Raw genomic sequence first — 13,572 nt, 5'->3', positions numbered from 1 at the left:
TTTAGCCTTTCTCCAGTCTAGGACTCTGGTCTTCTGATTGAACTACCCTAATCAGATCAATAATGGCTTTTATTTGCAGTGAGACAGCTAAGAAGTTCATTCCAAAGTGGCAGATGAGTTGCCTTTCTCTCCTATAGTCTGCCTACTAATGTGAATCTTGGCATAACAGACACAACTTGGCAAAAATTAATTGTACCAAAGTAAAAACCATATTCTTGGAGAGTTCCTTTATTCTTGACAGACACGTGGGTTTTTCCCCCTCAAAGATCATCATCACTGTGAAGTGCCTTCCTAGTTTTCAATTATTGAGGAGTGGAGACTATGTCAAAGGGGTAAGAGTGAGTAGCTTTGACCACCATTGCCCCTAGGGGTTGAAGGTTAATTCATCTCTCTGGCTTTGTGTATTTCTGATAAACACAGTTCCCTGGCAATCCATGTTCAGTTCAAGAACAGAAAATAAACACAAGCATAACTATGTGTACTCTTTATCAACTGTATATATTTTTCCTGCCCCTCCTTAATATTTTAAAGGAGGGATGATGAGAGTTATGGGAAAATAATTAGGTTGAAAACTTCTTGTTTTTTCTAATTCAGTCTGCCTCTCTTTCTGTGTTCCTTGTGTCAGTAATTTATAACCATTCCACAATCCCCTAGGTTGGGGATAAGTTTTCAAAGTGGTCTCTATGCCTCCTGCCTGGAATTCCTCCTATTGATTCTCCACATTGCATCCAATAGGATCTTTGCTAAGCTTGAATCTGATTTTATCATTCCACTATTGAAATCTTTCTGTGGCTGCCCCGAGCTCTCTATTTCCTAGCTTGGTGTGCAGACTTCTTCATGATTTACAAACTGCCTGCTTCTTCTGGCTCCTCTTCCATCCCTATCCCACAGGGATACTCTGGTCACAGCAAAACATTTGCCCCTGTCCTCAAGAATTTCACAGGTGTCATTCTCTCTACTTTAAACCTTCTAAATTGTTTTTCTCTAAGCATTTAATTCTTACTCTTCAAGACCAAGTTCTTGGGGGGAAAAAAACCCTTTGACCTCTTAATGATGAGGATTTTATTTTGCCCTCCAGAGCACCCTTAACAGCTCTTTAACCACCTGTCATCTGAAATTACCCTTCCTGGTTTATGGCTCTGTATCTTTCACTAGAGAGGGGGAAAGAAAGTGTCACTTTGTCTTTACATGCTCTAGCACCGAGACGTGTGCATGGAATGTAGAGAACAATCAAATCTGTGTCTGTAATTAAGTGAAATGAGTCAGTAAAGCAAGTGGGTAGATGATGTAAAGAAATACGGAAAGGTGGCCAGGAAGGCAGAATTGCAAAGCATACTTTCCCACAAATGTCTCCTCATGGCTACATATCTCCTTTTGCAAGCTTATCTCCAATCCTTCTAATCTGATGACACTTTTCCAGCCCAGTCTGCTGATCATAAAATCACTCCAGGACTCTAGAAGAGGCTCATTTCCCTCCATGATAAACATCTATTGAGCATCATGCACCCTTGTTTCATCATTCCATCTCATGTCCCTGAACTCATTAACTCAAAATTTCCTTCTCTTAGGATATGTTTTCCCAATTAATTAGAAAAAATAGTAAATTCCCGTTAGTACCCTTGTATCTAAACATGAAACTCATCAATCTGTTCTTGTTTCTTTCTTTTTAAAATTTTTTTATTGATTTTAGAAAGAGAGAAAGGTAGAGCATAAGACAGAAACATCAATCTGTTCTTGTATGTGCCCAACATTGCTTGTTGGAATTTGGCTACAAGGACTCACAGTGGGTGAATGGAAGAGGTTACTTATTCATTGATGAAATGGAAGTCTATTGTGGCAACCTCTGCATATGGGATGATGCTCTAACCAACTGAGCTATTCAGCCAGGGCCTCATCAACCAGAACCGTAGCCCCCACTTTGGTCAGCTCCATCTTTTCACGGCTATGGCATATGGAGGAAAGAATAAGAGCTCCAGAATGAGAGACCTGAGTGTGAACCCCAGTCTTCCCACTTTTCGTCCCTCCTTTACGGAGGCTTAGGCTCCTTTCCAGATAGTTGTGGATTACACCACCCTCCATGGACAGTTTCATATTAACCATTGCCTGATACACAGTAAATTCTCTGTAGCTCAATAGTAATAATGTATGTTCATACTTTTATGTTTCAGTTGATATTGAATACTGGAAATTTTTGAATTTTATTTAGTTTTACACTCCTAGCTCTTAGATTTTTAAAAATATTTTAAATCAAATTAAATAGAGTGTGTGACACAAGGGTCTCTGAGTATTAGATACTAAAAAGGTATTTTATTACAGTTATAATATATATGTTGATGTGAATGTTGAGATCATGTGATTTCTTGATTTGAAAGGTGCTATTGTTGCTATGTAGATACAGTTGTGGAAATAAATGTGAAAGACAGTAAAGGATGTAGTCCTGATCATTTGCCTCTATTACCCTCCCCTTTGTCCATTTACTTCCTCCTTTTTACCATTATTTCCATTATTTCCAGGGGATTCTGTAATCCTTTGCTGGAGCTCTTCATGTTTTTATTTTTGCTCCTATCTGGCCACACCATCATTTTGAAAGCTTTATTGAACTGACTTCTCTGGTTTATTACTAAATTCAACTCCCAAGGTTAATAGTTGTGTAAACTTTTTTCTTTCTGTTCTGATTATTGTCCATTTGCCTCCCTAGATCTATTCTTTCCCTTTCTATATCCTGCTCAGTGGGCTGGGAGGTCGACCTCAAGAAGAATTCCTTGCCATCCAGAATTCCTTGCCTTCTGGCTTTCCAATGGGATCAGTCAATGAGAGGCACAGGGAAGACCTTGAAGGCTGGGAGAAGAGGTAGATCCGTGTGCTAGTTCCTCCCACCACCAGCTCACCACCTGCCTGGCCCTGGTCCTGGCAGTAGCTGCTCTAATGACCACAACTTCTATTGAACAGACTCACACCTATAGCTATGTCTCTCATTAAGCATTATTAACTCTATCCTTACCTTCATCGTTTTATGTTTAGGGGTGATAGAGGCTTCCTCATACCAATGTTCCTGGGTGTGTCATGTACTCTTATTGGTCCTTTGAGCCAGCTCCAACATTTATAAAAAGTCCTTTTATGAAATCCTTTACAATTAAGTTTTTTCTGTTGGGATCAGTTTTACTATATCCTCAGATCCAGAAAAAAGATTTGCTTATTGCAATTTGGCTACAAGGACTCACAATGGGTGAATGGAAGAGGTTACTTATTCAGTGATGAAATGGAAGTCTATTGTGGCAATTATGTAGCTGTCCAATTATGAGTGTCTGTTCAAGTCCTGGTTAATTCATTCAAATATTAATTGAAACACAGAATTAGGCACTGGAGATAAGAGATAAAACATAGCCAATGTTCTTAGTAATTTACATTTCAGTAGAGAAGAAAGATATATAACTCAATATTTAAAATGTAACAGTAATAAATGCCCAGTGTTAAGGGAACTCAGATGAGGAAAACCCAATTTAATCTAGCCCTTGTAGATGAAATCAAAAGGTGAGGATTATTTGAGTAGAGTGAAAAGCATGCTTTGATTTGTCATTCCTCACCATCTTTCTTGTTGCCATCAATCAGACCCAGTCCAACACCACCTATTTTTTCCTGGACTGCTTCATGGGCTTTCTATAAAGCAGGAGATGATCTGTATTCCATCTTCTAATCCATTTTCTACATTGTGCTCAGAATAATCTTTTCAAATGCAAGTCTGAGGCAATCATCTTCTTAAAAATAATGAATAATTTTCCATTTTCCCTAGGATAGAGCAAGACTATGCCTGACAACTACTTACCTGGACTGGTTTCTGACCCTATTACCAACTTTATCTCTGGCTACTCACCCCTTCTCTCTTTTTGTTTTAACTCATGTAACCTTCCTTTGATTCCTCGAAACACATTATTCTCCTCCCACTGCAAGCAAGACCTTTGTATATTCTGTCCCCACTTTAAGGCTCCTCTGAACCTCTTGCCATTTATCTTGGTAACTCCTATTCACACTTGAAGCATTAGCACAAAAATTTATCCCTTGAGGAAGCAACCTGTGAAAATTGCCAGGCCAGCTGAGGCCCCCATTATATGATTTTATAAAATCCTATAGTTACTCATTATGGTATTTATCCCAATTCTAATTAATTGAGTGTGTTTATTTTTATATTTTTTGCTTCTTGAGCAATGATATAATTTTCAACTGTTCACCACACAACTCCTTCTCATGTTAGATCCAGTTCTGTGCAAGTGGTAAGAACTCAATAAATAATTTTTGAATGGCTATGTGGACGAAAAAGACCCAGACTCCGAGAAAGCGTTGTGCATGAGGGGGAAATAAAGCTGGAGAGGACTACAAAAGCCAAATCCTGAAAGGCCTTAGATGCATAATAAATTTGGACTTATACTTGAGTGTGATAAACAACCATTAATTTTTTTTCTTTTTAAGCTTGGACTTCTTTTTTTTTTATTATTATTAAATTTAATGCAGTGACATTGATAAATCAGGGTACATATGTTGAGAGAAAATATCTCTAGATTATTTTGACATTTGATTGTGCTGTATACCCCTCCCCCAAAGTTAAATTGTCTTCTTTCACCTTCTATCTGGTTTTCTTTGTGCCCCTCCCCTCCCCTACCCCCTCTCTCCTTCACCCCCTCCCCCCTCCCCCAACCTCCCGCCCCTGTTGCCATCACATTCTTGTTCATGTCTATGAGTCTCATTTTTATGTCCCTTCTATGTATGGATTCATCTTAGTGTTTTTGTTCCTGATTTACTTATTTCACTCTGTATAATGTTGTCAAGGTCCATCCATGTTATTGTAAATGATCCGATGTCATCATTTCTTATGGCTGAGTAGTGTTCCATAGTATATATGTACCAAAGCTTTTTAATCCACTCGTCCTCTGACGGACACTTGGGCTGTTTCCAGATCTTCGCTATTGTGAACAATGCTGCCACAAACATGCGGGTGCATTTCTCCTTTTCCAGCCGTTCTATGGTGTCCTTGGGGTATATTCCTAAAAGTGGGATAGCTGGGTCAAAAGGCAGTTCGATTTTCAGATTTTTGAGGAAGCTCCATACTGTTTTCCACAGTGGCTGCACCAGTTTGCATTCCCACCAGCAGTGAAGGAGGGTTCCCTTTTCTCCACATCCTCGCCAGCACTTATTCTGTGTTGTTTTGTTGATAAGCGCCATTCTGACTGGTGTGAGGTGATATCTCATTGTGGTTTTAATTTGCATTTCTCTAATGATTAGTGATGTTGAGCATTTTTTCATATGCCTATTGGCCATCTGTATGTCCTCTTTGGAGAAGTGTCTATTCATCTCTTTTGCCCATTTTTGGATTGGGTTGTTTGTCTTCCTGGTGTTGAGTTTTACAAGTTCTTTATAAATTTTGGTTATTAACCCCTTATCAGACGTATTGTCAAATATGTTCTCCCATTGTGTAGTTTGTCTTTTTATTCTGTTCTTGTTGTCTTTAGCTGTGCAAAAGCTTTTTAGTTTGATATAGTCCCATTTGTTTATCCTGTCTTTTATTTCACTTCCCCGTGGAGATAAATCAGCAAATATATTGCTCCGAGAGATGTCCGAGAGCTTACTGCCTATGTTTTCTTCTAAGATGCTTATGGTTTCACGGCCTACATTTAAGTCTTTTATCCATTTTGAGTTTATTTTTGTGAGTGGTGTAAGCTGGTGATCTAGTTTCATTTTTTTGCAGGTAGCTGTCCAATTTTCCCAACACCATTTGTTAAAGAGGCTGTCTTTACTCCATTGTATTTCCTTACCTCCTTTGTCAAATATCAGGTGTCCATAGAACTGTGGGTTTATTTCTGGGTTCTCTGTTCTGTTCCATTGATCTATATGCCTGTTCTTATGCCAGTACCAGGCTGTTTTGAGTACAACGGCCTTGTAGTATAACTTGATATCAGGAAGTGTGATACCTCCCACTTTATTCTTCTTTTTTAAGATTGCTGAGGCTATTCGTGTCCTCTTTTGGTTCCATATAAATTTTTGGAATATGTGTTCTATATCTTTGAAGTATGTCATTGGTATTTTAATTGGTATTGCATTGAATTTATAGATTGCTTTGGGTAATATAGACATTTTAATGATGTTTATTCTTCCTAACCATGAGCATGGTATATGCTTCCACTTGTTTGTATCTTCCTTGATTTCTTTTATCAATGCTTTGTAATTTTCCGAGTACAAGTCTTTAGTCTCCTTGGTTAAGTTTACTCCTAGGTACTTTATTTTTTTGGTTGTAATTGTGAAGGGGATTGTTTCCTTAATTTCTCTTTCTGACTGTTCATTGTTGGTGTATAAAAATGCTTCTGATTTCTGAGTATTGATTTTATATCCTGCCACTTTGCTGAATTTATTTATCAGGTCCAGTAGTTTTTTGACTGAGACTTTAGGGTTTTCTATATACAATATCATATCATCTGCAAATAATGATAGTTTTACTTCTGTTGTGTCAGTTGTTATTTCTCCTCTCTCATTTCTAATTTTATTTATTTGAGTCCTCTCTCTCTTTTTCTTGGTGAGTCTACTTAAAGGTTCATCAATCTTGTTTACCTTTTCAAAGAACCAGCTCCTAGTTTCATTGATCCTCTGTATTGTTTCTTTAGCCTCTATGTCATTTATTTCTGCTCTGATCTTTATTATTTCCTTCCTTCTACTACATTTGGGCTTTACTTGCTGTTCTTTTTCTAATTCTTTTAGATGCAGGGTTAAGTTGTTTATTTGAGCTTTTTCTAACTTCTGAAAGTGTGCCTGTAGTGCTATGAACTTCCCTCTCAGCACTGCTTTTGCTGTGTCCCATAAATTTTGAGTTGTTGTATGCTCATTGTCATTCGTTTCTAGGAATTTTTTTATTTCTTCTTTGATCTCATTCTTAATCCATTCATTATTTAACACCCTGCTATTTAGTTTCCATGTGTTTGAGAATTTTTGAGCTTTTCTGCTGTGGTTCATTTCTAGTTTCATGCCGTTGTGATCGGAGAAAGTGCTTGATATGATTTCAGTTTTCTTAAATTTGTTGAGAGCACTTTTGTGCCCTAACATGTGGTCTATCCTAGAGAATGTACCATGAGCACTTGAAAAGAATGTATATTCTGCTGCTTTAGGGTGAAAGGTTCTGAAGATATCTATTAAATTGAGTTGATCTAGTATTTCCAATAAGTCTGCTGTTTCTTTGTTAATTTTCTTTCTTGAGGATCTATCTAGTAATGTTAGTGGGGTATTGAAATCCCCTACTATTATAGTATTGCTGTTGATCTCGCCCTTTAAATCCATCAAATCTGTTTTATATATTTGGGTGCTCCTATATTAGGTGCATAGATATTTATAATAGTTATATCTTCCTGTTGGATTACTCCCTTTATCATTATGTAGTGGCCTTCTTTACCTCTTACTATATCCTTTGTTTTAAAGTCCAATTTGTCTGATATAAGTATTGCTACCCCAGCTTTTTTTTCATTTCCGTTTGCATGAAATGTTTTTTTCCATCCTTTTACCTTCAATCTATGTGTGTCTTTTGTTCTAAGGTGTGTCTCTTGTAGACAACATATGTATGGGTCCTGTTTTCTTATCCACGCAGCTACCCTATGTCTTTTGATTGGATCATTTAATCCATTTACATTTAAGGTTATTATTGATATGTAGTTGTTTATTGCCATTTTTTCTTTAAAGATGTATTCCTTTTTTTGCTGCATTCTTTTCCAACTTTGATCTGTTTACAACAGGCCCCTTAACATTTCTTGCAGCGTTGGTTTGGTTGTAATGAATTCCTTGAGTTGTTTTTTGTCTGGGAAGCTTTTTATTTCTCCTTCAATTTTAAATGATAGCCTTGCTGGATAAAGTAGTCTTGGTTGTAGGTTCTTGTTCTGCATTACTTTGAATATTACTTGCCATTCCCTTCTGGCCTCAAGTGTTTCTGTTGAGAAGTCGGATGTCATCCTTATGGGGGCTCCTTTGTAGGTGATAACTTTTTTTTCTCTTGCAGCTTTTAATATTTTCTCTTTATTGCTTAGCTTTGGTATTTTAATTATGATGTGTCTTGGTGTAGGTTTCTTTGGGTTTCTCTTTAATGGAGTTCTCTGTGCTTCTTGGACTTGTGAGAGTTTCTCTTGCATTAATTTAGGAAAGTTTTCAGTTATGATATGATTGAACAAAGTCTCTATCCCTTGTTCTTTTTCTTCTTCTTCAGGAACCCCTATGATGTGGATGTTATTTCTCTTCATGTTGTCACAGAGCTCTCTAAGTGTTTCCTCTGACTTTTTGAGTCTCTTTTCTCTTTTCTTCTCTGCTTTCAGTTGTCCTCCAACTCGCTGATTCAATCCTCAGCTGTATCCATCCTGTTTTTAATTCCTTCCATTGTGGTCTTCATTTCTGATATTGTATTTGTCATCTCTGACTGATTCTTTTTTAATATTTCAATATCCTTTTTTATACTTGCTATTTCTTTATTTAGGTTTTCAAACTGCCCCTCCATTGTTGTTCTAAGATCCCTAAGCATCCTTACAATCATTATTTTGAACTCCGCATCTGGAAGTTTGATTATTTCCATATCACTCAGCTCATCTCTCAAAGGTGTCTCTTGTGGTTTCATTTGGGTTGCACTCCTTTGTCTTCTCATCATGGTGTTTTATTTGTAGAATTGGTTGAGTCTAGGCTTGGTGTTGTCTGCCTCCAGTTTTCAGTTGTGTTATTTCTAGGTCTTCTTGGGTTGGTATCAGCTATTATTTGTAATCCACTTTCGGATTTGGGCAGCTTTGAAGTCTTGATTTGTTTGTTTTCTTAACAGGTGATAGTCTTGTTAACTGATCTCAGCAGGGGGCTTCCTTGAAACTGTAACCAGGAATGCTGTGGGTGTAACCTGAGACGCTGAAGGACTAATCTCACTGGGGGCAGGGTTTTTTCTCAGCTTCAGTAGGGGGAGGTGTATCTCAGATCTCCATGGAGACCTGAGTTACTGCCCCTCCTCCCCACTTCTTGTTTTCAGCTGTGTCTTGTTGTGCTGATTGGAGCTGGATAGATGTCTGGAGATCTCTGATCCAGAAGCACTTCAGCTCTGTTTTGTGAAAGGTTCAGTCCCTCCCCCAGCTATGGCTGCCTCCAGCATGAATGAGTCAGCTTTTTTATTTCATTTCTTGCATACCTTAGCCCCTCACAGTCTGTCCCTCTCCTTGTCCTTTCCACTTGGGAGATAAGCTGGTCTTTTCAACCCACCTTGCTCCCTGGTCGCCAAGTAAATGGCTGTGAGCAGTAGTTTCTGCTCTTTTTCCTCTGTGAAATCCTCTCTGGGCTCTCAGCCTCACCCCCCCCCTTCCGTTCCTGTAAGCAGAGGAGATTCAGGCACTCCTTACCAGGATTATTGTGGCTTCCTCTTTGCTCCTTGGTTTTTGAGAGCTGTTCTTGCAGTTCAGTGTTGGTTTTTCATGCTGATTTTTCCTAAATTGATTTGTATTCCAGTTTGGTGTTGAGAGCTGGGCGTCTGTGCATCTGCCTACTCTGCTGCCATCTTGGAGCTCCAAGCTTGGACTTCTTTTGGCTGGAGAATAGATTGGTGCAGCAATAAGCTAGAGTCAAGCAGAAGAACTAAGAGGCAGATGCAATTTTCTAGCAGAGAGATACTAAGAGCATAAATAAAGTTTCTCAGATTTGCTTCATATCATAATCACCTACAGCTAATAAATCTCACAGAGGTCCAGACTTCAACCTTTATATTTTTACTACGTTCCTAAAGAGACACTGATACTCGCACATTTTAGAACCACTGAAGTAAATTTAAGACAGTGAGTTGAGTGATTAGCGATGAAGAATGTCAAAGTGAGGAGTCCACATTAACTTTCAGGTTATTGGGTACAAGGACAAGTTCTGCCATTGGCCAAAATGGGGAGAGATTATTAGTTCCGCATCTTCATTATTGGGATGAAAGTCAACTACCGTATTTCTCCACACATAAGACGCTCTTATGTATAAGACAAACCTTAATTTTGGGGCCCAAAATTTGAAAATAAATGTATTACATAAAGTTATTGAACTCAAGTTTTATTCATCATAAAACCCATACAACTCCTCGTCTGCATGAAAAAGTGGGAAATGCAAATAAAAAAATCTACAAACACTGTATAAGATGCTCCCAGTTTTTAGACTCTAAAATTTTTAGAAAAGGGTGTATCTTATACATGGGGAAATACAATCTATTCTCCTAACTGATGTCTGTCCTATAGAAAGGGAATCCCGGTAGGTCAGTGAAAAGTTGGAGCCAGAGTCCCTCCTCACATGGCAGAAGAGATTATAATAAAACTCAGATTTTTTAATTTCCAGTTTATAAGGTCTTAAAAATCACATGATTAATTAAATGCATCTTAGAACATAAATCTTTCCCTCTACGTATGTTGTTGCTCCACCATCATGTTGATTTATTCATGAAAGGAAGCATATGACATACTTGGTAGCGCTTTTGATTTTGCTCGTGTGTTTGCCCATTCATTGCCAAATCATTTGTGATTCATAAAAGTTTAGTATTAATACCCAAACTCTGGATAATATTAAATCTTGTGAAAGATCAACTGAGAGACTATTTGTTCATCATTGGAGCTTGGAGAACTTCTTCCCACAGAGTAGCCGGGTGCCAATATTTGCTAAATTTTCATGGTTCTACTGAAATTAAAAAAAAAATATATATGTGTTGAAGATCTAATATTAAATTTAATATTAGTTTGACATCATTTTTTAATGGCCAGGGAATGGCTGCCTTCCTGGCATTTGGACTTTAATATTAAATATAAGCCAGGAGCAGGAAACAGGTAAAATCCAAAAGATGCAATAATCTCTTTTGTTGATATTTCCGTATCTCATTTTACCACACAGGGTAATTCACTTTAAATATATTTTTAAGTAAAATGTTAAAACATCCCTTTGCTTGTCACAAGTGAGAGACAACCTGGAAGAGTAAAAAAGATTTGAGTTCTAGTCTGGATTCTCATAACCAGCTCTGGGACTTTGGGCTAATCAAGTAATCTTCTTTGCATGTCAGTTTCCTCTGCTTAAAAATAATGGGAGGACTAGTCTCTAAAAACCTGTTTTGGTTCAACATTTCTGTGATTCTAGGTTCTATCAACTAGGCATCTCCATAGTTTTTAATAGAAATGTGATTTGATCTGGAAACATCTGTTACAGTCTATAACATATTTTGCCAAATCCTTGACCTTAATTTTCTATAGTCATTAGATGTTCCTTCACAGATTATACTCTGTATTTTAATGAGGGTACATCAATTATGCTTGAGCCTTGAGTAGTGTCAATCTGACTCAAAAAGATGCAAATTTGTTAACATTATCATTAAATGACTACTTAATTGAGGTTGTCAATACCACCAATGACACAGTTCAGTGCTATTTTTTGCGTTAGATATTACATAAGCATTCATTTACATTTTTATTTTTACTTTCTTGCAAAATAAGTCATTTTTGTTAAAGGCAGCATACTTTTTAAAAAATAAACATAGTAAAAAATAATTCTGTGACATGCATATTAACATACTGATGAGATATATTGCTGTTTCATTTCTATTAAATAATTATTCCAGTACTAGTTGTAACTATATCTATTATTAATCTACAAAGCTACTTTTTTTTTCCATTAGAAATTTTATTTTTATGGTTTCCTAGCTATAAAAAGAGTAGTTGGGATATAAATTTTTGACAATTTTCTCACTTGAAACAAAAAAAATAGAAATAGATTTTTCAACCTTTGCCTTTACAATTTGAATATATATATATAGATATAGATATATATATATATAGATCATTTAAAAAAACACAGTGCATCCTTGTATGATTAATTATTAAACCAAGGCAAATCTGATTCCAAGAGGAAAAAAGGATAATAAACAAAAAAGCAAGCAAAAACCCATTAGACACTTTGCCCTTTTGTGCTTTGTTTTCCTGGGGCTCCACTTCCCAATCTGCAGATGATGGTGGGTCGGCATGGAGTAGTAGCAGTCACCTTGCAAAGTGTATTGGGAATTATTTGAGATAGCAACAGTATTAATAATTACTGTTAGTAAGAAATACCTACTATTCTATTATTAGTTCAATATGCAAAATAAAGATATACCTAAGAGGTTACCCTGAGCTCAGGCTGTGTTAGACACATATTCATTTTGTTTTAATTCTTGCTCTTTCCTTAACAGTGAGTCAGACAATTGTCAGTGAGCATACTGGCCTTCCTAATGCTGCCTTACTTTTGTTTCTGGGATTGTGCTCTTGGTCAGACTTGGTCGTATATTTTCAGCATCCAGGGGTTAAGTGTTGATTTTCTCTCTCAATATAATTAAGCTTTTTCAAATGAGCTTTCGGTTATAACCCTGTCTCTAGAATGCCTCGATTACTTCATAAAGAAAACTTAAAAGTGCCATCAAACATGTATACTTACAAAAAATAAATACTTGTAATATTATCAAAATAAATTCTAGGGAAGAGAGGTAAGGTATGCATTACCATTCTCTGATTCTTTCTTTCTCCTATAGCACCGTCTTCTCTGGCCCCTCTAGCCCAGGCTTACCTCCAACCTTAGCCTCCCTGCATTGGTTGCCTTGCTCAGCAGCTTTGGGTCTTCCCTTTCACAGAGCTTTGTTTATGATGTTGGTACTTAGTGAGACCAGGTACCTCACAGAGTGGAGTAAAGACAGGTAGCAGAAAGCAGGGGAACACTTATATTCTTTTGTACTGCACTTCTTAAAAGAACAAAATGTCTTCCTAAATATGGCCTCTTATGTGCTCATTAGATCACTTTGTCATCTGGCTGGGGCAGAATCCCCTATCTTCAGGGTGAAGACATTGAAACTCCTAAGGGTTAAATAATCTCTTCAAGGTCATGCAGATTGGAAGCATTCCAAGTCAGTTTCAGTCTGTATCTTCTGAATGCAGCTCCAGGATTCTTTCCACTTGTTCATTCCAACATCTCTATTCTGGGACTACTATCAGTAATGCCTAAATTTGCTGTTGGGAAATCCCATCATTCACTCAAGAGCTTCATGAGGTGCTCTGATTATGAAAAAAGAAGAAACCTTTGCTCTGATGATAACTAAGAATGTTAACAGCCCATTAAAATAAGAAACAAGAATTTAGGAGGATAGGCATACCCTCTCTGTATCTTCTCTAAAGCTGAGTGATTAAGCCAGAAGCTTCCCTCCACAGCAGACATGAGAAGAATAGTTAGTAGCAATAGACAGTTAATTCTGTTTCTGGTACAGGTACATTTTCTTCCATGAATCCAGAAGAAAAGGAAGGGATTTGTATAGGATCAATACTCACTGATTTTCATTCCATATAGACAGCATAGTACCAATTGCAAAGGGCAAGATACTAAAGCCCTTTGGAGAGGTGCAATGATAGAGTATGAGTTTGGACTTTGGATCAAAGACTTAATGGATTTGGATTCAGACTGACTTGAGCTCCTTGTAAGACTATGGCTAAAAGGAAATTAAATAAGATGCAAAAGGTTTCACACAGTGCCTGGTATATGTGTTAAAAACAAATGGAT

The sequence above is a fragment of the Saccopteryx leptura genome, chromosome 3, assembly GCF_036850995.1.
Source record: "Saccopteryx leptura isolate mSacLep1 chromosome 3, mSacLep1_pri_phased_curated, whole genome shotgun sequence".
Classification (NCBI taxonomy): domain Eukaryota; kingdom Metazoa; phylum Chordata; class Mammalia; order Chiroptera; family Emballonuridae; genus Saccopteryx; species Saccopteryx leptura.
This window is presented reverse-complemented; position numbering follows the sequence as displayed.